The sequence below is a fragment of the Heterocephalus glaber genome, unplaced genomic scaffold, assembly GCF_053883595.1.
Source record: "Heterocephalus glaber isolate CG9 unplaced genomic scaffold, H.glaber_assembly_v1.0 deba00000621, whole genome shotgun sequence".
Classification (NCBI taxonomy): Eukaryota; Metazoa; Chordata; class Mammalia; order Rodentia; family Bathyergidae; genus Heterocephalus; species Heterocephalus glaber.
Genome location: NW_028258153.1, coordinates 31296919 through 31322089, shown reverse-complemented (window position 1 = coordinate 31322089; position 25171 = coordinate 31296919). Strand labels below are relative to the sequence as shown.

The following is a 25171-nucleotide window of genomic DNA, read 5'->3' as shown; positions in this document are numbered from 1 at the left end:
AGGTGTTGGATGTTGAGGTGTCCTGTGGGGGTCTGGAGAGCAATGCAGAGGGATGCAGGCAGGGAAGTGGCTCTGTCCCTTGGTGGCTGTGGCAGTCCCTGGAGCATGGGTGAGGAGGTGGCTGGCCCTGGCCCTTCTCTGGCCTCAGTCATCTGGCCATGTGGCCAGAGGTGCTGGGAGACTGGATGGTTTCTGGCAGGGCGTTGGCGAGTCCTGTCAGGCCTGCTCTTGGATGAGGTGCCATCAGTGATGGTGGTGGTGGTGTCCATGGGCACCACCCTCCCCGCAGATGAGCAGGGACCTGCGGTGCTGTTCCTAGTTCTGTTCTGACAGCTTCAGGAACCTACAGCTACTGCACTGAAAGTAGCCAAGGGGTCCTTTGAGAAACCTGTGTCAAATCAAACCATGCTCCCCGAGTCCTCCCAGAATGCTGGACTGACCCCAAGGACCACGCACACTGCTGTCTGCCTCTTCCTCTGCCCTTGGCTGGCTCCCTCCTCCTTCCCCCCAGGGCTCCTACTTCTTCCAGGGCTGCTGCCCTTTTTCTTTGGGGATAGTCCCAGTTCACCCTGGATGACCTTGTACCAGCTGTGACTTTCTTCTTACTCCTCAGATTTAAAACTTTAATCAGAGCCTTCCCTTTCCCAGGGCCACCATGTCTGAGGAGCTGGAGTTACTGATGGTGTGACTCTATCTTAATTCTCTGCATTTCGGTGATGACTTTCATGATATTTTTTCCTCTGTGCCGCTCATTGTGCCTCTGCCTCATGTGTGAGCTGTGTGGTGTGCCCTCGTCTGTCTTCTCCATCTCTGTCTCCCAGGCACCGCAGCTGTTGGAGCAGAACGAGGCGAGTAGTCACTCCGTGATAGATGACATGGATCAAACAAGACTAACAGAGATGGGCTCATGGATAAGATGCTAATCCATGGACTTGCTCTTGACCTTTCAAGGAAAGAATCACACAGCTCTTTTTTGGATTCAAATAAGGTTGGTTCAGCAGCTCTCTGCCTTCCAGGACTGCACAGGCCCCCTAAGGATTTGCAGAAACCCGGGGCCTGACAGTTTGGTCCCTGCTCCTACAGCTCAGCTGCTGGGGTTCCATGTGTCACTTCCTGAGAAGCAGGAGCTTCTGCAATGCTGCTGCTGCCCTGGCTGTGGCCTCCTGGGGCCAAGTGCCATGGTGGATTAGAGCCCCCAGCCAGTTACAGGCAGTGTCCTCCTTGGCTTCCTTGCTGACTTTAGTTTGACTCTTCGCTAAACAGCTGGATGACTAGTGGCAAACGCCTTCCTCTGCCTCAGTCTTCTCATCTGTACAATTAGGAATCTGATGCTGTGTCTTAGGTTCTGAGAAGATGAAATGAAAAAACATACTCCAGATGTTTAGATTCTCAGATATATCCAGCCCTTGGTTCATGTCATTGAATATAAACTAGGACAGAACTAAGGAAGCAGCAGTGGAGGGGCAGAATGGTTAGGAGGGCACAGGTGTGGCTGCTGTGGGGAGGACCCACCTTGCAGGGGAGCTGGGCAGGTTGGAGGTAGCATGGGGCAAGTGGATGGACTTCGAGGAGGAGGAGGAGGTCCTGGGACATCATAAGGGACCAAAGGAGAGAGCTTCCCTAGCCCCAGGGGAAGGCTGGTTGGGAGGTGGGGAGTTGGGGTGCAGTCTGCATGGGGAAAGGGCCAGGCAGGCCTGGGGCTGTGCATCCTGGCTCTACAGGGGGGTGTTTCATCCCTGCTAGAACCTGGTGGAATAAACCTGGGAACAGCCAGCCCTCACCACCTTTCTACTTCAGTGTGGGCCAGCTGGCCACATGGGGGGCAGCAGTAGCACCATGGGAGTGACCTCATGGATGGTTCTGCACATTTGAAGCAGGGCTAGGTGAGGCCACACAGCCAGGGCAGAGACAAATCCAGAAGCTGGCCTGGCTGAGCGGAGGCCTCTGCATCATGATATGCTCCCACATAGCTGGCATTCCATATGCAGCAGCTTCCAATGATTGTCATCATGATATTTCCACAACGGCAGAAAGTATTTTAAAGCAGAGAAAACACAAACCAATGTAACATAAGAGGTGAACTTGAAGGCTTTGCAGCTGGTGTCCTTTAGCCCTCCTTTGTTTCCATGAGAGGCCCAGTGTGGCCCCTCTGCTCTCCCAGACAAGGTACTGAAGGGAGAAGGGAAGGTGGGCCTGTATTAATTTGTCGCTATTTAAAAAAATATCTGAGAAAGCCAACTTAAAAGAGGACAGGTTTATTTGGCTCATGGCTTCAGAAGTTTGAGGCCATGGTCAGCTGCCTCCATGACATTGCATCAGGGATGAGGTAGGACAGCACGGAAGAGCCCATAACCCGGGAAGGCTGCTCATCCGGAAGCAAGGAGGCAGAGAGACCAGGGAACCTAGCACTGGGGGACAAGATATATTCTCCAAAGACACATTTCCACAACTCACTCCCTTTAACCAGGCCCCACCTCCTAAGTTTGCCATCACCTCCCAATAATGCCATTAAGTTATGGATCTATTTTTTTTTTAAAGTACAAGATCCAATGATTTTTATTTTGTTCACAAAGTTATGTAACCAGCACTATAATCAATTTTAGAACATTTTCAATACTGTAAGAAGAATCCCACAATTATTAGTAATCATTTCCTGTTTCTCCCTCTCCCTCTTCCCACTCCCTACACCCCATACCCCCAGGCTTGTCTGTTTTCTGTCTGTCTGTATTTGCCTATTCTACACACATAGTTTTTAATTTTCCTCCTATCTGCCCAATTATACAAACTTTGACCAACATTTTCCCTCCTCCCCTTCCACCCCAACCCTGAAACCTCTGATAACCAGCATTTTCTCTGCTTTCATGGATCACCTTCTTAAATTCCACATATAAGTGAGATGTATGACATTTGCCTGTCTGAGCCTGGCTTATTTCACTGAATACAATATTCATGTTATTACACTCATGTTATTACAAATGATGGAATTTTGTCCATTTTTATGGCTAAATAGTATTCCACTTTCTTTATCCACTCATCTGAGGTTGGACACTGAGGTTCCATCCTGACTGTTGTGAACAGTCTACAATAAACATGGGAGTGCCAACATCTCTTTCACACACTGATTTCTACCTGCATGAGTTTATTGGCATACACTAGCCATTTTCCTCTACTATGTCCTTCCCACTTTAGTAGTCTTATACAAGTTGTTGGAGGCCAACTTTACAATTTAGTCCTTAGGTCACAGAATATTTGATGAGACCATGATTGAATGTGAAGCATAATTAATAGAGCCAGTGGTGACTACGGGCTGCTCTGGGGAAAGGTGAGCACTCCTTCCCTGGTTAGCGGGAGGGCCATCCTCGGTAGGTAGGAATACTGAGCTTTTGTTTTCGCTTGAGATCAAACGTGTAAGTGCTCATTCGGAAACCGAGGCGCTACAGGAGAGGCCAGGCCACACGCCCACCAGTTGCCCTGGCCTCCAGTCCTGCCTTTCAGAAATGGCTCTGTGTTGAGGTCAGATCCCCTGCATCAAGGTGGATAGGATGCGAATTTGGACAGCAGAGGGCGCTGCAGGGCACTCACTGCAGGCCCTGAGGCTTCTAGAGCCCAACTTAGCACTCCCTGCCCTGCACTGAGGCAGCAGGGTGGTTGGTGCTGCTGGGCCTCATGAGCGCAGGGACCTTGAGAGGCCTGGCAGGCCTGGTTGCAGGATCCTGTTGACACAGATGTTGCATTTCAGGCCTGTGGCTGCCAGGGCCCCTTCCTTAGTGTGCCCTCCACCAGCCTGGATGGTCTGCACCCAAAGGCCTGCTTCTGCTCATTGAGTGACTATCGACACTACTGGCCCCCGCAGCCCTCAGCACACTTTTTTGGCACTCAGGAGGCTCCAGCCACACGTTCTCTAGTGAGGACGAACCTCAGGGAGGGAGCCTCCTTCCAAGGTCGTTCTTCCTCAGGGCTCACCCTCAAGCCTAGGGCCGTTTTCTTTATATCTTTTTAGTTATTGCCCCATACTCTTTTAACATCCGCCTTTCTTGTCTCCTGGTTGGACGCACACTGATACACAGGGTCTCGGTGAAGGGAAACTCCAGGGTGTCCCACTGGTCACTCCTGGCAGATGGGAACGGGAATTGGAGGCGTGCAAGGAGGGATGTTTCCGGAACAAGTTATGGATCTATTGATGGATTAATCTACTCATAAAGTCAGAGCATTCATGATCCGACCAACTTCCAAAATTCCCACCTCTGATCACATGAGCCTTTGGGGGACATTTTAGATCTAAACCATAACAGGACCCTTCTCAAAGACAAGAGCTACCTTGGCTCTCGTGGCCCACATGACCCTGAGGAAACAGCTCCTTTATAGTCATCTGTCCTAATCAGCAGCTGCACCTGTGCCCAGCACCAACAGTCCTTTCCCGTCTTGCCAGAGATACATGGAATATTGTAGTACACAGCAGTTGCTCCATGGGTTTGGTTGAGGACTCCTCTCTAGAATCAGTTTCTTAGTGCCGGGACAGACTTTGGAGGTGGCCTGGTATCGCTGCTTTGGTATAGAGCAGAGGAAACCGAGGCCCACCTGAAATGGCACTGCCAATTTTTACCATGCTGTTGCCAAACCTTTGGGAGGAAGTCAAATGGTAAGAGAAATGACCTTTCATAAATGTAGAGGGGAGCTGACTTTATGTATTTCTGCATGCATTGGGCTGACTCGTGTAAGAATCACTGCAGAAACATGACCCTGGAGACAACCTTGTAAGGTTGACCGTGGGCCTTGGCAGTCCTTCACCTGACATGTATTTATCTTGTATGCTGGACAAACTTCTGAAAGCCCGAGTTCTGCCATGAGCCAACAGGGCAGATGGCTGCACAGGGTCCTGCCTTCTTTGCAAGGTTGGGGATAACATAAAACAAAAGATGTTGACAGGGTGTTGAAGGAAAATATCAAGAGAAAGAGGCCAGCAGGGGGTGAATTCCTTAAGCTTGAGCTTTTATTTTGAGGCTACTATCCATCTCATTTATGTTCATATGGTGTGAAGCAGGGGTCAAAGGCATGTGTTTGCTATGGATATCTATCCACATTGAAGCAATTCTATCGTCTCACCTGAATGTAGTTCAGTATGGATCCCTAAGTGTCTTAGAGCCAGCTGGCATCACAATGTACCACAGTCTGGTGGGTTAAAATCAGAGAGGTGTTTCTCAGTTCTTGGGGCTGAAAGTCCAAGATCAAGCCTCTGGCAGATCTGGAATCTGATGAGGACTCACATGGCTGAGAGGAGATAACCAGCAAGTTCTCCAGGGCCTCTTTTATAAGGCACTAACCCTGAGCAAAAGAGCTCCAACTTCATGATCTCATCACCTCACAAAGGTTCCATCTTCTTGTACCATCACGCTGAGGTTAGGATTTCAATATGTGATCTGGGGGTGGAGGCACAAACTCTCCCCATTGCAATACCATACAAAGACATGAGACTTCATGAATGCCAGGTGAACTCAAAGCCTCCTATGACCATGGCTTGCACTAGGCAGAGACTTGTTCTGGTGTTAACACACTTGTTCCCTGCCTAGGCTTTGGTGAGAGACCCAGACCAGAACCACCCTTCAGATTGCAAGCAGCCAGCTCATTAAGTTTTCTCAACATGCATTTATTGTTCTGGCTCCTCCCAGTCCTTGAAGAAAGTTCCCAGGTGGAGTGTGCATGATGCAGTGAAAACCTCATTTAACTCATGGCCTCAGTGCACTGGAGCTGAACAGCATCCCCTCTGCCAACTGTTAATGCTCACATTGTTGGAATCAGCCTGTGAATACGTTCATCATCACTGTTGGTTTCCCTCTCTGTCCCAGGTGCTGCACAGGTTCTGGGTGCTACATGAGACAGGTAGGTATCTGACATTTGGACTCTCTTTCTTGTTGGGAAGATACTCTAAGCAATGTTATTTGAATAACAATGATGCTGTCATCCCTAAGGAACTTTGAAAGATGAATACAGGGAGGCCTCAGATTGTCCTGCTGGGAAGATGAGGACCTGGGAATTCCTGAGGAAGAGAGGAGTTGGGTAGATGAGGGTGTGTCAGGGTGGGGCAAATGCAGGACTATAAGACTCAATTGAAAATTACAAGGTGGGCATGAGGTGGCACAAAACCATGACCAACCAATAAGATTACAGGTATAGTCACCCAGGTAATACTGATTAAAGGGGAATCAAATGGGAAAACAAGTCATGTACAAGGAATTTCCCCATTTAGAATATTAATCACTGCTATTCATCTCTAGGGGAAGTAGTACCTCTTTTCTTTTTTATAATGCTAACCAGTCAATGTGCTTCAGTTGTTCTCCATGTTGGCTCCTTGAGGGCCAGCCCTGTCTAACTGTCTACAGGATATCTAATTAACTTACTTATCTACAATACTAGCACCTCCCCAACTCCAAAGTGCTGTTCTTCATGTCTCCTGACTGCTGGGTTCCAGCATTATTGCACTGAGAAGGATCCCGGGCTTTTGGAACCCAGCAGGCAATGGCCATCATTCTGAGGGGGGCCCTTCCCTCTGGTGTGATATTCCTGGGGAAAGGGCCAGGACAGGAGGGCTGTCCTAAATGTACTGCCACTGGGGCAAATGGTGGGGGACAGCTGGCTCTTGAGGGAAGGAGAAGGATGCTGGCTGTGCACCCTAGTAGCAGACCCCCTGTCATGGATGGGCCCTTTCCTTTATTCAGGAATAGACATCAGAAAACCAAGCCCTGGTATATGATTGAGGTCCAGTTCCACTGTGTCCCTCTTAGAGACTGTGGAATACTTTGTCCCAGTGACTGTTGGCAAGGATGCTCTGGAAGCCACTGTCACCCAGCCCTCAGGACAGGCACCCCTGGGAGTGAGAGGGTACAGTGGGGGGTGATCTATGTGCTAGACACCAAAGACTTTTGAATGAACAGGACAGACCAGCAGTATAGGCCTGGCTGTATATGCTGGGTTTGAGAGATGCCCTGGGAACCCCCAAGGATACAGCTTCACTCTGTGGTTCATTTGATCCCTTACATTGAACAGCTGAGTGATGTTAGTATCATTAAAGTATAACAATTAGGAGTCAATTTCATGTACAGATTGAGTATGTCTTAGTCAAAATACTTGGGATCAGAAGTATTTCAAACTTCAGAATATTTGCATACATATACCTAGATATCTTGGAGATGGGCCCCAAATCTGAACTTGAAATTCACATATATTTCATATACATCTTATATAGATAGTCTGTAGGTAAGCAGATATGTTATTTTAATATTTTTGTGCATGAAATAAGTTTCAGGGTGTGGAATTTTCCAATTCTAATGTCATGTTAGTATTCAAAAAGTTTCAAATTTTGGAGTATGTTGGATTTCAGATTAAGAATAGTCAACTTATATTTAAACACTCAATTTGATGATTTTGGACAGATGGATATGGACTACTTCCCACAATGCTTAAAGTTTCCCATACCATTGTAGAGTCACTCTCAGCCCATCCCAGACATCAGCTGATCTGTGACCATCATTGATCATTTTTCTCTCTTCCTGACTTTTAATGCACGGAATCAAGTAAAGAGTGCTCTCTGGTGTCTAAGTCTTGTTTGGCGTGATGTTTGCATCCCATCCAGGCTGAATGGGTGTGTGTGTGGGAGCAATCTGCCCATTTTTATTGTGAAGTGATCTTTTATTGTGTGGATGCATACTGATTTGTTTACCCAGTTACTGATACATTTGGGTTGTTTCTATGTTTTGATGGCTGTAAATTAATGCTTTCAAAAGTACATAGTGTAATTTTACAAATGAAGGTGTGTACTGGCAGGTGGGGACCAGCCAGAAGGTGAGGACCTCTCATGGCAGCAATCCACTTAGCCATGCACGTGCCTGCAGGAGACCCCCCCCGCGCCCCGCCCACCGCATCCTGGCTGTACCACTACCTGGTTCCACTACAAAGACACAGGGGACACCAGACCACTCTACTGCGTAAGTTGGAGGAATCATCATCTCCCATTGGAACCTGGACTATCTTCAGGGGAAGGGCAGTTGGAACCTGCAGCACAGCCTTGCAGAGTTCAACCCTACAGGAGAACAGGGAGCTCAACTTGGGACTTGCTGCCAGAAATCTGCCTGAATCCCATGGGTTTGTGACTGGCTTGCTGAGACTCACTGACTTATATATGCATACTGCTGCCCACGTTGTCCATTGTGACAGCAGAGGCATACCCTGAAGGAGGCCCTTCATTTTCATTTTTATTTTTTATTTCCAAAATTATTATTATTGGGTTTTTTTGCTCTTATTTTTAAAATTTTTTCCTACTCTTTTCAAATTTTTATTTTTCTCTTCTTTTTTGCCTTCTCTTCTCTTTCCTTTCTCTCTCTCTCTCTCACACTCACTCTCTGTCTCACATTGTTCTTCATCTTCTGTTTTGTTCCTATTCTGGCCCTAATTCAGATTTCTTCTTTATTTTTCTTTTATTCTCTTTTTCATTCTCTCACCTGTGTCCTCTGGCGTCACTGCTAACCTTCCCCTATCCTTTTACCTATCTGTCCCTCCCTCCCCAACTCCTTCTAACTCCCCATTCCGAAGGGTAGAGTTGCTATATTGAAGAGTTTATTCACTATAAACATATGTTGGATTGGTCCTTGATTTTGATTTAATTCACACAGTTAAAGGTGATAGATTAATAACTTTCACAAATTGTCATTTTCTAAGCTATAGTTGACGCTATGGTGTTGCTGATTGTTATCACTTGTGCTAAGGTGTGATTGATCTAGCCAGTGGTCTTTCCTGGTATAATGAAAATGAGATGGCCTCAGGGTCATTAGAGACTCAAAATCTAAAGACAAGCTATATCTGGAAGACACCTCTGAGAAGCAATCATTCCATAAGGGTTCGGATTACAAGTAAAAAGATACTTACAATGAGCAATTTCGAAGTATCAACCCAGGAATTAAACTAAAGACAGTACCAAAAACAAAAATGAGAATACATTTAATCAAGTCATAAACTCAGATTTCCACCCCATCAAGGGTAAATTCTGGGGGAAACAAGGTGGAAAAGTCTGATAAACCTAGAGACACTGAACCGATAGCACAGGAAGTAACAAAACAGATGAATGAGGCTCTAGAAAAATTCAAAGCAGAAATAATCTCCCAGATAACTACAGAGATGGTGAGCAGAGTGAAAGACATGATTAGAGGCTCTAGAACAGACACAGATTAAAAAAATTGATGAGCTCTTCGACAAAGGAGCCAAACACCCTCACTGCAGGAAAGATAGCCTCTTTAATAAATGGTGCTGGAAAAATTGGGCTTCAACTTGCCAAAGATTAAAACTAGACCTATATCTCTTGCCATGCAGTAAACTAAAATCAAAATGGATTAAAGATCTAAATATTAAAATAGAAATGCTGAACCAGTAGGGACAGAGGTTAGGTAGAATTCTTGAAGACATTGGTGTAGGAAAAGATTTTATGAACAAAACCTCAGTAGCCCGTGAACTAGCACAAACAATCAACAAGTGGGATCTCTTCTTATTAAAAAGCTTCTGCACAGCAAGAGAAACCACCAGCAGCGTGAAGAGACAACCCACAATGTGGGAAAAAATCTTCACCTGCTTTTCCTCAGACAAAGGTCTACTATCTTGAATCTATAAAGAACTTAAAAAGATCAGACCTCCCAAATTTAAAGGCCCAATCTGAAAATGGGCAACTGAAATGAACAGACATTTCTCACACAAAGAAGTAGAAAGAGCAAATAAATACATGAAAAAATGTCTAACATCACTGGTCATTCGAGAGATGCAAATGAAAACAACGCTAAGATTCCACTTCACTCCAGAAAGAGTGGATGCTATCATAAAATCAACCAATAACAAATGCTGGTGGGGCTGTGGGGAAAGAGGAACCCTGCTCCACTGCTGGTGAGAGTGTAGAATGGTGCAAGCACTGTGGAAATCAGTATGGAGATACCTCAAAGAACTAGGACTGGAAGTCTCATTTGACCCCGCTATTCCACTGCTGGGGATCTTCCCCAAAGAATTAAAAGAATCATACCACAGTGATATATGTGCACCATGTTCATAGCAGCACAGTTTGTGATAGCTAAAATTTGGAAACAGCCCAAATGCCCATCAACTGGAGACTGGATAAAGAAAATGTGGTTTTTCTATAAAATGGAGTACTACTCAGCCATAAAAAATGAGAAATTAGAGACATTTATAGCTAAGTGGTTGCACATTGAGGTGATACTCTTAAGTGAAATAAATAGGGCACACATGTATAAATACCGAATAGTTTCTCTAGTGTGAGAAACTGAAAGTGTAAATAAGGACTAACATGTATAATAGGTAATGTGAAATAGGAAGAAAAGGGGCAAAGGGGAAGGAAGTGGGAGGGCTAGGGGAAAGGAAAGAAGGGAATGGGATTAATATGAGAAAATGGAAAAATAGGAACAAAATCTTTGTAAATAGGGGGGGCTGGAGGGGTTGAAGGGAGGGCTGGGCAAGGGTGAAAAATAAGAACCAAGAGAGATTATGTAAAGGTGCAAATTTCCGATGATGAATGTCATTATATTGTATACCTAAAATGTACCAATGATTAGAATGAATAATCGATAATGCAAAATAGGAAGAAAAGGTCCAAAGGGGTAGGGGTAGTGGGAGGGGCAGAGGAAAGGAAAGAAGGGAAAGGAAAAATGATGAGAAATGGAAAAAATGGAAATAAAGTCTCTGTAAATAGGGAAGGGTGGAGGGGGTGAAGGGAGGGTTAGGAATGGGGAAAAAATAAGAGCCAAGATGCATTATATAAAGGTCCAATTCCCAATGAGAAATGTAATTGTGTTGTATACTTAAAATGTACCAATAAAAGAATTTAAGAAAAAAAATAGATGAGCTCAGAAACATGCTAGAAGCCATGAATGCCCAGCATAGGAAAGAAATGGAAACAATGATTGACCAACATAAGAAAGAAACGGAATCCATAAAACAGATTCAAACAGATATTCAGGAGATTAAAAACTATATTGAAAGTATGCACAGTAGATTAAGGGAATCTGAGGATAGAATATCAGATATAGAAGACAGGATTGTGGTTAAGGACCATGAAAACAGAGATTTCTTAAAAATAGTAAGGGACCATGAGAAATTAATCCAGCAGCTGCTAGATGATGCACAGAAAAATAACATAAGACTGCTAGGAGTCCATGAAAAAACAGGACAAAGTATAATTGACATAAAAAAATTGTTCACAGGGCCGGGGATTTAGCTCAGTGGTTTCGCCGCCTGCTGCACAGGCGCAAGGACCCGAGTTCGATCCTTGGTACCAAAAAAAAAAAAAAAAATTGTTCACAGAAGTAAGAGTAGAAAACTTCCAGACAGAGGTAGAGAATTGGACATACAGATAAGTGAGGCATATAGAACTCCAACTAGCCATGATAAAAAAAATCTACACCTAGACGTATAATAATCAAGATCCCAGAAACCCAACAAAAGAACAAAATCCTACAAGCAGTTAGAGAAAAGAAACAAATCACCTATGAAGGAAAGCCCACCAGAATCACTGCAGACTTCTCAACACAAACCCTCAAGTCAAGGAGAGCCTGGAGTGTAGTATTTCAAGCCCTAAAAGAAAATAACTTCCAACCTACACTGTTGTATCCTGCAAAGTTATCTTTCAGAATTGATGGGGAAATTAGATACTTCCATGACAAAGAACACCTGAGAAATCTCATGAACACCAAACCAGCACTCCAAGCAATTCTAAACAATATCCTAGAAAAAAAACAATGAAGGTTGCAACTCCATGAGGCCCAATAGAGGGAAGCCACCAGGCAAGGTAAGAAACTAAAGGGAAAGGGGGAAAAATGAGAAATAAAAGAGCCAACAAAAGTAAAACATCATGACAAGAATGAGTCAATATTTATCAATTATAACTATCAATGTTAATGGCCTCAATTCACTAATCAAAAGAAATAGACTGGCAGAATGGATTAAGAAGCAAAATCCAACAATATTCTGTATACAAGAAACACATCGAACTCAAAAAGAAATTCACAGACTGAAAGTAAAAGGATGGAAAACAGTTCTCCACACGACAGGAACCCAGAAAAAAGCAGGGGTAGCAATTTTATTTTCAGACAAAGTAGATTTCAAACCAAAACTAATTAAGAGAGACAAAGATGATCAGTACAACCTTGTGAAGGGAACAATCCAAGAGGAAGAGATGACAATCCTAAATATATATGCACCCAATACAAATGCCCCCAACTATACAAAACAAATGTTAATGGACATGAAAAACCAAATAAGCACTAATACAATTGTATTGGGGGACCTTAACACCCCTCTATCACAAATAGACAGATCATCTAGACAAAAAATTAACAATGAAATTCTAGAACTGAACCAAGCTATTGAACAAATGGACTTAATAGATGTCTACAGAGTGTTCCACCCCACAAAATCAGAATACACTTTCTTTTCAGCTGCACATGGGTCACTCTCCAAAACAGACCACATGCTAGCTCCTAGGACATGTCTAAGTAAATGTAATAGAACTGAAGTTACCCCCTGTATATTATCAGGCCATAGTGCAGTAATATTGGATATCAATAATATAAGAAACCACAAAACCCCCACAAGTACATGGAAACTGAATAACACCCTCCTGAACAACCAATGGGTCTCAGAGGAAATTAAAGAAGAAATTAGACAGTTTCTACAAGTAAATGATAATGCCAGTACAACATACAGGAATCTATGGGACACAATGAAAGCAGTTCTATGCGGGAAATTCATAGCAGTGAATGCCCATATTAGGAAAACAGAGAGCTCAAATAAACAGCCTAATGCAGAACCACAAGCTCCTAGAAAAAGAAGAGCATAGCAAATCCAAAGCTCATACAAGAGAGGAAACTATAAAGATCCAAGCAGAAATCAATGTAATGGAGACTAAGTGAATGACACAAAAAATTAATGAATCAACGAGTTGGCTTTTTGAAAGAACAAATAAAATCAATAAGCCTTTAGCCAATATTATCAAAAAAAGGAAAGAAAAGGGTCAAATCCATGCAATTAAGAATGAAAAAGGTGAAGTCAGAACAGACCCAGCAGAAATCCAGAGGATCATCAATACCTACTTTGAGAACTTGTACTCTAGTAAAATGGAAAACACAGAAGAAATGGACAGATTCCTAGATACATACAAGTTGCCAAAGTTAAACGAAGATACAGAAATTCTAAACACTCCAATTACAATGAGTGAAATCGAAAATGTGATTAAAAATTTACCAACAAAGAAGAGCTCAGGTCCTGATGGCTTCACTGCTGAATTCCATAAGACATTTAAAGAAGAACTATTGCCATTGCTCTTTAAACTCATGAAGGAAATTGAAAGGGAAATTCATTCCTGGAAGCATGTGTTACTTTGATTCCAAAACCAAGGAAAAACCCAACCCAAAAAGAGACCTACAGGCCAATCTCCCTAATGAACATAGATGCAAAAATCCTCAACAAGATACTGACAGAGTACAGAAGGTCATCAAGATGATGATACACCCTGACCAAGTCAGATTTATTCCAGGGATACAAGGATGGTTCAATATATATAAATCAATAAATTTAATGCACTATATTAACAGAGTCAAGGAGAAAAACCATATGATGATCTCAATAGATGCAGAAAAGGCATCTGACAAAATCTAACAGGCATTCGTGATAAAAACCCTACAGGAATTTGGAATAGAAGGTCTTCATCTCAACCTGATTAAGGCTATCTATGAAAAACCAACAGCCAACATCATACTAAATGGTCAAAACTGAACACTTTCACACTAAAATCAGGAACAAGACAAGGATGCCCACTATCACCACTCCTGTTCAGTACAGTTTTGGAAACACTAGCCACAGCAATTAGAAAAGAGAAAGAAATAAAAGGAATAAAGATAGGAAAGGAAAAAGTTAAACTGTTATTATTTGCAGATGATATGATACTTTACATAGAAGACCCAAAAAACTCTCCCAAAAGACTTCTAGACTTAATTGACAGATTCAGTAGAGTAGCTGGATACAAGGTCAACACTCAAAAAACAATAGCCTTCTGAAGTGGGAGAGGTAGGGGAAAGGAAAAAAGGGAATGGAATTAATATGAGAAAATGGAAAAATAGGAACAAAATCTTTGTAAATAGGGAGGAATGGAGGGGTTGAAGGGAGGGCTGGGCAACGGTGAAAAATAAGAACCAAGAGAGATTATGTAAAGGTGCAAATTTCAGACGATGAATGTCACTATATTGTATACCTAAAATATACCAATGATTAGAATGAATAATCAATAATGCAAAATAGGAAGAAAAGGTCAAAAGGGGTAGGGGTAGTGGGAGGAGCAGGGGAAAGGAGAGAAGGGAAAGGAAAAATGATGAGAAATGGAAAAAATGGAAATAAAGTCTTTGTAAATAGGGAAGGGTGGAGGGGGTGAAGGGAGGGCTAGGAATGGGGAAAAAATAAGAACCAAGATGCATCATGTGAAGGTACAAGTTCCCAATGAGAAATGTAATTGGGTTGTATACCTAAAATGTACTAGTAAAAGAATTTAACAACAAAAAAAACCACAATAGCCTTCTTATACACAAATAACAGACTCACTGAGAGAGAAATTAGGGAAACAATCCCTTTTACAATAGCATCCAAAAAAATGAAATATCTAGGAATCAATCTAATAAAGGAAGCAAAAGACCTCTACACTGAAAACTACAGCACTGTGAAAAAAGAGTTCAAAAAGGATATATGAAAATGGAAAGATATCCCTTGTTCCTGGGTAGGAAGAACCAATATAGTGAAAATGGTCATACTTCTAAAACTACTATATTGATTTAATGCAATGCCAACTGAAATTCCACAGAACTAGAGAAAACAATCCAAAAATTCATTCGGAACCAGAAGAGACCTAGAATAGCAAAATCAATTCTAGGCAACAGAGACATGGCAGGGGGGATCACAATCCCCAACTTGAAACTATACTACAAAGCTACTGTGATAAAACAGCATGGTACGGGCAAAGGAACAGACTTGAGGCTCAGTGGAATAGATTAGAAGATGCAGAAACAACTCCAGACATACTCAGCCACCTCATCTTTGACAAAGGAGCCAAACATCCTCATTGGAGGAAAGATAGCCTATTAATAAATGGTGTTGGAAACACTGGATTTCAACCTGCCAAAGATTAAAACTAGACCCATACCTATCACCATGCACTAAACTAAGATCGAAGTGGGTTAAAGATATAAATATTAAGACAGACACACTAAACTTGCTGGAAGATAAGTTAGGTAGAACTCTTGAAGACATTGGCATAGGAAAAGACTTTATGAACAAAAACCTCAGTAGCACGGGAACTAGCACAAAGAATCAACAACTGAGATCTCATCTTATTAAAAAGCTTCTGCACTGCAAAAGAAACCACCAAAAGAGCTAAGAGACAACATACAATGTGGGAAAAAATTTTTACCAACTGTTCCTCAGACAAAGGTCTACTATCTAGAACATATGAAGAACTTAAAAATATCAGACCCCTCAAATTCAAAGACCCAATTCAAAACTGGGCATCTGAAATGAACAGACATTTCTCAGACAAAGAAGTAAAAGCAGCAAACAAGCATATGAAAACATGTTCAACATCACTGGCCATTTGAGAGATGCAGATGAAAACAACACTGAGATTCCACCTCACCCCACAAAGAATGGCTGCTATCAAGAAATCAACCAATAACAAATGCTGGCAGGGCTGTGGGGAGAAAGGAACCCTTCTCCATTGTTGGTGGGAGTGCAGACTGATGCAACCATTGTGGAAATCAGTATGGAGATACCTCAAAGAACTGGGGCTAGAGGTCCCATTTGACCCAGCTCTTCCCCTGCTGGGTATCTTCCCAAAAGAATTAAAAGAATCATACCACAGAGATATATGTGCACCCATGTTTATAGCGGCACAGTTTGTAATAGCTAAAGCTTGGAAACAGCCCAAGTGCCCATCAACTGGAAACTGGATAAAGAAGATGTGTTTTTTTTAGTAAAATGGAGTACTACTCGGCCATAAAAAATGAGAAACTAGAGACATTTATAGCTAAATGGATCCATATTGAGGCGATACTCTTTATTGAAATAAATAGGACATGCATGTGTAAATACCGAATAGTTTCTCTAGTGTGAGAAACTGAAAGTGTATATAAGGATTAAAATGATTAAAATGAATAACTGATGATTTGAAATAGGAAGAAAAGGTCCAAAGGGGTAGGGGTAGTGGGAAGGGAAGAGGAAAGGAAAGAAAGGAAAGGAGAAATTATGAGAAAAGGAAAAAATGGAAACAAAGTGTTTGTAAATAGGGAAGGGTGGAGGGGTGAAGGGAGTACAGGAAGTGGGGAAAAAATAAGAACCAAGATACATCATGTATGGGTACAGGCACCCAATGATAAATGTACACATAATGTATACCTAAAATGTACCAATAAAAGAATTTAAGAAAAAAAAAAGAAATGAAGGTGTGTAAATAGTTTCCTGAAGAAAGTAAATGTTGCTTATTGGAGTATGCCTGAAAAGTATAAAATGCAAAATTTCCTTATATTTCATAACTGAGTTTTAAGTCAAAAGGATATTTTCTGCACTTCTCCCAAACTGTCCCATGCATATGTGTGCACAAAACTCTCGACACTGTGTCATTTCCAAATGCAAGTTTGATTCCAACTTTTTCCCCCTATCTTCAGACATTGTGAAAATGTGTTTAGCAGTCACTGTTTGCTACCAATTGTTCTCAGTGCTGTTGTGTATGGTTGCCCAAAAGCCCTGCCAGTGCTTGGGACACTTATGGTGCCAAAAGCCTTATCCTGGAATATTCTGCTTTTGTACCACCAAAAGAGCCCGTGTCTTTACTAGAGACTCAGCCTCCATCACTTACAAGCATTTACCTGTCCTCTCTATCTCCAGAGAGGGGAGGGCAGGATGCAGGGAATATAGAGCTGGGGTCATGTGCTCATGCACTTTCTTCTCCCCAGGCTTTCTTGCTCTCAGCTCCTTGGCCTGCTCCCTTCCAGACAAAATGTGACACCCCCAAAGTCCTTAAGTAAGTCAGTCTAAATACTGACATCCTATTTAGCTCTTGTCCTTGCAAACTCAAGGAACTCTGGAGACTTAATGAGCTATTTTTTTATTCATTAACTTTATAGGTACATTATAGGTATACATTATTTTAGGTACACATTCATCACTGGCATTTTAAAGAGCCAGAGATAAGCTTTAAAATAGACTTTGGGCTACTTAAAGTTCACAGTTACAGAATGCCTTAAGGTGACTATTATCAGTTTAAAGATTATCTTTTTTATTTAACTAAATTTGGTTTTGTTCCCTAGAAAGGAGGCTGGGCTAAGGACTAGCCCCATTGTGCTCTGTCTACAATATTTATATTCCAAGTAGGCTGAACTAACATTTTTAGGGCTTTTTCTGGGACAATTTCTTTTCCTTTGTAGTTGCTTGATTAGGAATTGCACACTAAACTAAAATTTACAAAGTATTAAAATATGATCATAAGCTAAGAAGGACAGAGAATCTGCCACCTTGCCAATTACATTATTACCATTTCCCATTATTCATGAGCTTGCTTGCTTTTCTATGTATTTGCTATCTGATGTTTTTCAGACATGCTGTGCTTATTCAATGTATATTCATCACATTTCACCTCACGACAGGGAGACAGTGACATTAGAAACAAATACTGAAGATGACAATATGTGGCAATCAGAGCATCTGCAATGGGACACCAGTATCTCCAGGGAAGGACCACTGCCCACGCCCAGCACTCTAACACACCCATCCTTGCACACCTGTTGTTTCTCTCTTTGTCTCCCTCCCCTCATCCTCTCAAGGGCTCAGGGCTGGGAAGGAGATAACTTATCCACCGTCAACAAAGTGAATTAACACCAGGCCTCTGGAGGTGGCCTCAGGGCTCTGTGTTCCTTGTGGGCTCACCTGCTTAAGGTCAGGGACAGGGGCTATCCTGCTTGTCACTGAGCATGCTGTGGGATACAACTGTATGGAACAACAGATGGGTGTGTGTGAACAAGTCAGAGCAGGCAGGGTGTTCCAAAGTGGAACCAGAAAGGGAGCCTGTGGGCAACCCTCCAGAACTGCTGCTAAATGGGTTTGCCACCAGGTGTTGGAAATCAGCAGCAGTGGAGGAGAGTGAAGGCTGCCTGGAAGTTTCTGGAATTCCTGCATCTGTCCTTTACATGTCTAATCACAAAGACATTCAGAGAGTCACGGCCTTTGTCCCAGCCTTGTGGAGAACACTGACCTGTTCTACACAGGGAAGGCAATGCTGGTGCTGTGTATGGTCTGAATGTGTCCCTGAGGTTCATTCCCAGTGCACCATGCGGGGGTGGGGGTGGGTGCTTTGTTCTTTTTCTTTTGGTACCAGGGATTGAACTTGGGTCCTTGCACTTGCGCAGCAGGCGGTGAAACCACTGAACTAAATGCCCGGCCGGGGTGGGGGGTGCTTTTGAGAGGTGACTGGGCCATAGGGGCTCTGCCCTCACTAGTGGGTTACTATCATTATTGTGGGAATGGGTTCCTGAAGAAAGGATGAGTCTGGCCCCCTTCTCTGCTCTTCTATGCTGTCTCGCCAATGTGATGCCTTTTGGCCATGTTATGATGTAGCAGCAAGAAAATGCTCATTAGGTTCAGCCCCTCTATCTTAGACTGCCCAGATCCAGAACAATGAGCCATGTGAATGTCTGTACATGGTCATTGCCCATTCTGGGGAATTCTGTCACAGCAGCACAATCACAAGACATCTGGGCATGTCACTTCCAGCATGCCCTACTCAGTGAGAGGACAATCCAGTGCTCACCTCACCACATCTGCAGTCTTTGAAGATACCTCAAATAACAGAGAACACAGCAGTGAATAGGCAAGGCAGCGTACCTGGGGACATCTCTATCATCTGGGTAACACAAGTAGGGACACCTGGAAAGCCAGAGACAGAGTGATGTGGGTTGGGAAGCCAATCAAATCTGGTCACTGAGGAAGACAGAAGCCTCTAGAACAATTCTCAAGTCTTTGGCTTGGGAATCTAGAAGAAATGAAGGCCTTGGAGAAGGGCTTCTCTCTAGGGGAAAGGATGATGGAAGGGGACTTGGATGTAGATGTGGCACCATCCTCAAGGCTCCCTATGGTGTGGAGCTTGTTCGGATCATGGGCTTCAGTGGAGGAAGGAGGAAGAGCCACCTGGAGGTTGAGTGTGATGAAGAGATGAAGTGACTTGCCAGTGCTGGAGAGCACATTGGAAGGGAAGAGGGTGGGTTGGATCCCACTGCAAGGGGGCTGGCTGGAGATGGGGTCTGGAGAAGCTGCATATCTGCCACATGCCAGCCCCATGGCAATGTAAATGGGAAGGTAGATCAATATGTGGAGTCACAATAAAAACGCATTCTTTTATTTTCTAATAAAACTAAGCCCTCTGTATAAAATTGTATATTAGTGATGAAATCAGTAAAACAAATTATTTAGCAAAACACTCCTAGCACATCTCCATTTCTTGACCATAGAAATGTTCCATCGATCTGAAGGTTTGAAATTTTGGCACAATCGTTGGTTTGTCCAGGTCCTTGTTAAATGGAGCCCATGTCTGACCCTTGATTGTGTGTAGAGGACTGGATGAGCCTTCTCCTAACAAAGATGTCAACATGATGGGCATCAGGGATCTGAGTCACTCAGGGAGAACTTCTGAGCCCCACAACCTTCCCCACAGAATAGACCCTGGTGTAGATCTTGCCCCACTAACTTGCAACTTCTGCAAGACTTAGCTCCTATGTGCTGTTTGGAGATGACCAACGAAGTCCCTGGAAATTGCTTACTGGAATGAAAATTTATTTATTTTCATTGTATTCACTGAAGCTCATGGTCAAACCAACACACCATTCTGCAGACAACTTTTATAATGAGTAACAGGAAAGAACTTTCAGTTTAATGCGTTTTGCCTGTTTGTTACCACAAACACATGAGGGTTTTGCAAAATTTATTTAGACAACAAAGTAATTATTGTCTTGAAAAAGATACTTTATTTTGCTTTGTTTTATTTGGGGTTAAGGTGTCACAGTCTTTCAAGATTGTGGTAGATTCTAGTTTCATCACTATCTTTATTCTGTTTTGTGGTTTTTTTTCTGTTCCTTGGATTAATCTATTAGCTCCAAGAACAGAAACCTTTAAGTGAACTCAAACTGTAGGTAAGTTTTCATTGTCCCTTTTTAAATATCTCTCATTTCAGTCTCTTCTAGGGTGATTCTCCAAGGTCCAGAAGACCCCCAAAGGCCTGTGTAGGATTGCCTTGCAGCCCAAACAGGTTTCAAATTTTTCTAACATTAATCCCCTTTTTCTACACATAGTACTTACTTCTTTCTTCGATATACTTGATATAGAGTTGCAAATGTTTTTGTGAAGAGATATGAAGCTTCTAAGACTATTTAAAGTGTTTACTATTTAGAGTGCATTTTTCAGACCACAGTCTGGATGGTTTAAAGAGCTGAATTTTCTCAACTCTGTAGGACATAAGTCTGAGCTCAAGGTGCTGGCAGGGCTGGTCACTGGCAATGTTCTTCCTGGGTTGCAGATTGGCTGCCTTCTCATGGTGTCTTTAATGGTGGAGAGAGGGAAGGAGAGAGAAGAATGCTCTGTCCTCATCACCTTCTTGTAAGAACATGGAACTCCACCACTAGATCTCATCTAACCCCAAACATTTCCCAAAGGCCTAACTTCCAAGTATGAGCCCACTGGGGTGAGGGCTCAACATATGAATTTGGTGTGGTTATGTGTGTGTGTGTGTGTGTGTGTGTGTGTGTGCGTGCACGCGTACCACCATTCAATCCATAGCATATATCCAGCCTTTCAGGAGGAGATGATTCCATGGATGTGACCCAACAAGTCTGCTTTCAGCTGGGTGCACCTGTGCCCAAAAGTCCCATCCACAAGAGAATACACAATCCAGGGTATGTGCCCACAACAGAGCACCACACAGTATTACACAAATACATTTCAAAATGGTGATTTTATGCCCAAGAAGACAAGGTGCAGAATGATGCTCCAGTATACAAAGAACAACAAAAAGAAAACCCATGCAACACAATGCAGCCTATGATTTATGTATACACGCATATGTAGTATTTATATTAACCTCAACTATATTAACAAGTTCTAAAAGCAATTCTATAATGATCTTGGCAGGGCTTGCATAAGATGTAAGATAAATGGAAGAGGAGAGACACACACATTTTCCCCCAATGTTTGCAATACTATATGTCTCACCACATGAACTTTCTCATGCCTCATTCAATAAATTTTCATCCTTTGAAATTCTACGTTGTTTGTATTCTGTGTATTTTTTTTTTGGTGCTGTTATTCAAGGCATAGCCATCCCTCCATTATACGTTAGTTTCTATGATTGTTGTGTTATAGAAATCTGATACTTTTCTACCCTGTAATCATATCTGGTATCTAATGCATTATGAAAGTTAAAGATAATTCTCTTGTTTTATTTAGTATATTATTCCAACATTCCCCACTTGTGATAATTTTACTTACTCCTTTTACATAATTACATATCTTGTTTCTATTTATTTGAAATGTTTTCTATGGCTGAAAAATGTTAAATAATAATATTGACAGCAGTTTTTTGTTGTCATTTTTAATCAAAACGAGATCGTTCTTAATTTTGATTTTGGTTGTTGCTGAAAGATAATACTGTTCTATTTTTAGCTCAACTTTTAAATTATTAATAGGTATTAGATGGTGCAGAATTACTTAGGGGCATTAGTAGAATTTTAACAGACCTTTTAATGTTAATATATATGACTAATAACTTTAAGCAGATTACAGTGCTGCTGTTTTCATGTAAATTGCCTGGTCATGGAGAGCTAGAAGGGTGCTATAAATATGCACAGGACCACCAGATGGTGCTGTGTCCCAATTTTCTTTTTGCATTTATTTATTGTTAAAGTATAAACTTTTAAATTTACAAGTTTTAAGCCTAATGTGATTCTCAAGCTACTCTTCTCATTACACCTTTCAGTTTGGTGGCCTTAAATTCAGAGAATATCTTAAAAATATTTCTTTTCTCCCCTGGATTTGGGAAAGGAAAAGTTTTTTTGGGATATAATTTATACACAATAAAATTTAATAATTTTAAGCATACAATACTCTAAAAGTGCATATTGTCAGCAACAATGACCACAGCTGTGATGCGGAACATATCACCTGATCAGTTCCTTTATATGTTTTTATTTTTAAAAAGTTAAAAAAAATTTTTCTTTTTGGTACCTGACATTGAACTCAGGACCTTGCACTTGTAAGACAGGTGCAGCGCCACTGAACTAAATCCCCGCTCCCCTTGAATCTTTTTTGTGTTAATCCGTTAATCCCTTTCTCTGACCACTAACCCTGGAAACCACTTTTGTTCTAGTTTTCTTGAATTTCATGTCAACAGTCACACAGGGTGTGATATGCTAGGTCTGACTTTCTCCCAGAAACACAGTGCTTTTGGAATTCATCCATGTTGTTAGAGGATTCAGTTTGTTTATTATGGACTAGTATTCTATAACACAACAAACTGTGGTTTTTTTCTTTTTTCATTTTTTTAATTAAATTCTTTTATTGGCACATTTTAGGTACACAACACAATTACATTTCTCATTGGGAATTTTAACTTTACATAATGCATCTTGGTTCTTATTTTTTTTTTCCCCATTAACTTTATTGGTACGTTTTAGGTATACAATACAGTTACATTCATCATTGGGATCTTGTACCATTACACGAGTCTCTTGGTTCTTTTTTTTTTTCCCCTTCCCTTGCCCTCCCTTCACCCCCTCCACCCTTCCCTATTTGCAAAGACCTTGTTTCCATTTTTTTCCTCTTCTCATATTTTTTCCTTTCCCTTTTTTCCCTTCCCCTACCCCTCCCAATTCCCCTGCTCTTTTAGACCTTTTCTTCCTGTTACACAATATCAGTTATACATTTTTAAAATTACAATATTAAGAGCTAGGAGACATTACCACAGATTTTAAAGAATTTAAAAGGATATAGAAAGCATATTACAAAAATCTTTTTTGAAATAAATTTGACAACTTCTAAGAAGTAACTTAGAAGACAAATTAATGAAACTAACTCTGGAGGAAATATAAAATTGGAACAGCACCTATTAAAGAAAGTATATTCCTAGCTTGAAAACCTACCTATATGACAACAGCAGACTCATAAACATTTTAACTGATAAATTATATCAAACAATTAAAGCAGAAAAAAGAAGGAACACTTCTCCCCTCATTTTAGGAACTCAACATTGTGCTAATCCTAAAACTGGATAAAGATAATAGAAGAAAAAAGTATGAACATAGATAGAAATTTGTTTAACAAAACAAACTCTTAGAAGTCAGATCTGGCAGTATGTAGAAAGTGGTTTTGTTATAGGGATGGCAGTGTTGATTCAGCATTGGACGATCCACCCCCAAAAGTCATCATTTTAACAGAGGAAAGGAGAAAGCCATATGATCCTGTCAGTAGTTGGAGAAAGAGTATTGGACTAAATTCTACAGTTTTTCATGGTAAAAGCTATCAGGAGACTAGGAGGAGAATAGAACCTTCTCAACAGATCAAAGACATGTACTCCATACTTCCAACAAAAACTCCTTCTATGAATGGAGATGATACAATGCTTTCTCCCTAAAGTGGGGAACAAGGGCATATATGCCTACTCTTCATCTGTCCATTAGACTTTGAAACATAGGTCTAAACCAAAATAGTCTGGCAATAAAATGACACAACTAGGATAGGATTGGCATGGCAGAAGCAAAATCTTTATATGTAGATGAAATGATCATCTACAGAGAAAATACTAAGAAATCTCTAGGAGCCCCTAGAACTTGTACTTGAATTTAGCAGGATTACAAAACACAAGGTATATATAAAAATTCAGGTCTGTGTATACTTGCTATAAATGAAGAATTGGATATTGAAATTTTAAAGTTATGTAGGAGTACAAAGGACCCAGAAAAGCCAAAAACAAAAACAAAAACAGTGTTGGAAGACGTTTCGCACCCAATTTTAAGACTTCTTCTAAAGCTACAGTAATCAAGGCAGTGTTGGTGTGAGGAAAGACATATAGATCATTTGAATAAAACAGAGAATCTAGAAATAGAACCACACATATATGGTCCACTGAGTTTTGAAAGATTATTTAACATTAGCATTTTATAGACTATAAACTCGATTCAAGAACCAAGGAAGAGACGGTGTCTTCAGCAAACGGCACTAGAACACCTGGTATCCGTATATAAAAAATTAACCTCAACCTTTTTTTTCCATACATGAAAATAACTTGAAGGTATTCAAGAACCTAAATAAGAAAGCCTAAAAGTGTAAAACTTTAAGAAGAAATTATAAGGGAAAATATTTATGAATTCAGGGTAGGCAAGAACTACCTAGGATACAAAAAAGCATGATGTATAAAAGAAAAAAAATTGATGAGATTCCATCAAAATTTAGAACTTTAAATGACATCATTAAAATGAAAAGTAGTCCTTAAACAGACCATATTTACAATGCATATAACCTATGACCAGAATATATAAAGAATTCTTAGAGCTCATTAATAGACAACCCAATTAAAATGTAGACATAAGAAGATGATAAATAGCCAGTATAGCACAAGGAATGGTGTGCAATTCTAGAATCAGAAAAATACTAATCAGTACAATAATAAGATTGAATTATACACTCATTAGGGAGATGAAGTCAAAAGTTTGAAAAGCCTTGTCATGACTTTTTCTTTTTGTTGGATTCTCCCCCTTTGCGTTTAATTTGTCATGCCCAGTGGATTCATTCTGCTGGGTTTCCTGGGGTTGTGATCCTCATTGTCTTTTCCTAGGGTATTGTCTAAAATTTTTTGGAGTGCCGGTTTGATATTCATGAAGTTCGTGAGGTGCTCTTTATCATGAAAGCACCTTATTTCTCCATCAATTTTGAAAGATAGTTTTGCAGGGTACATCAATCTGGGTTGGAGGCTGTTTTCCTTTAAGGCTTGAAATACATCACTCCAAGCTGTTCTTGCCTTGAAGGTTTGCATTGAAACGTTTGCTGTGATTCTGAT

The 25171-nt window shown here is 41.4% G+C and overlaps 1 long non-coding RNA gene across 1 annotated transcript in view; it reads right to left on the bottom strand.

The window, feature by feature from the left end:
• LOC147829420 (uncharacterized) overlaps window positions 1-25171 on the bottom strand; it is a 64645-nt gene that overhangs the window by 7183 nt on the left and 32291 nt on the right. The gene's annotated exons all lie outside the window — the stretch shown is intronic.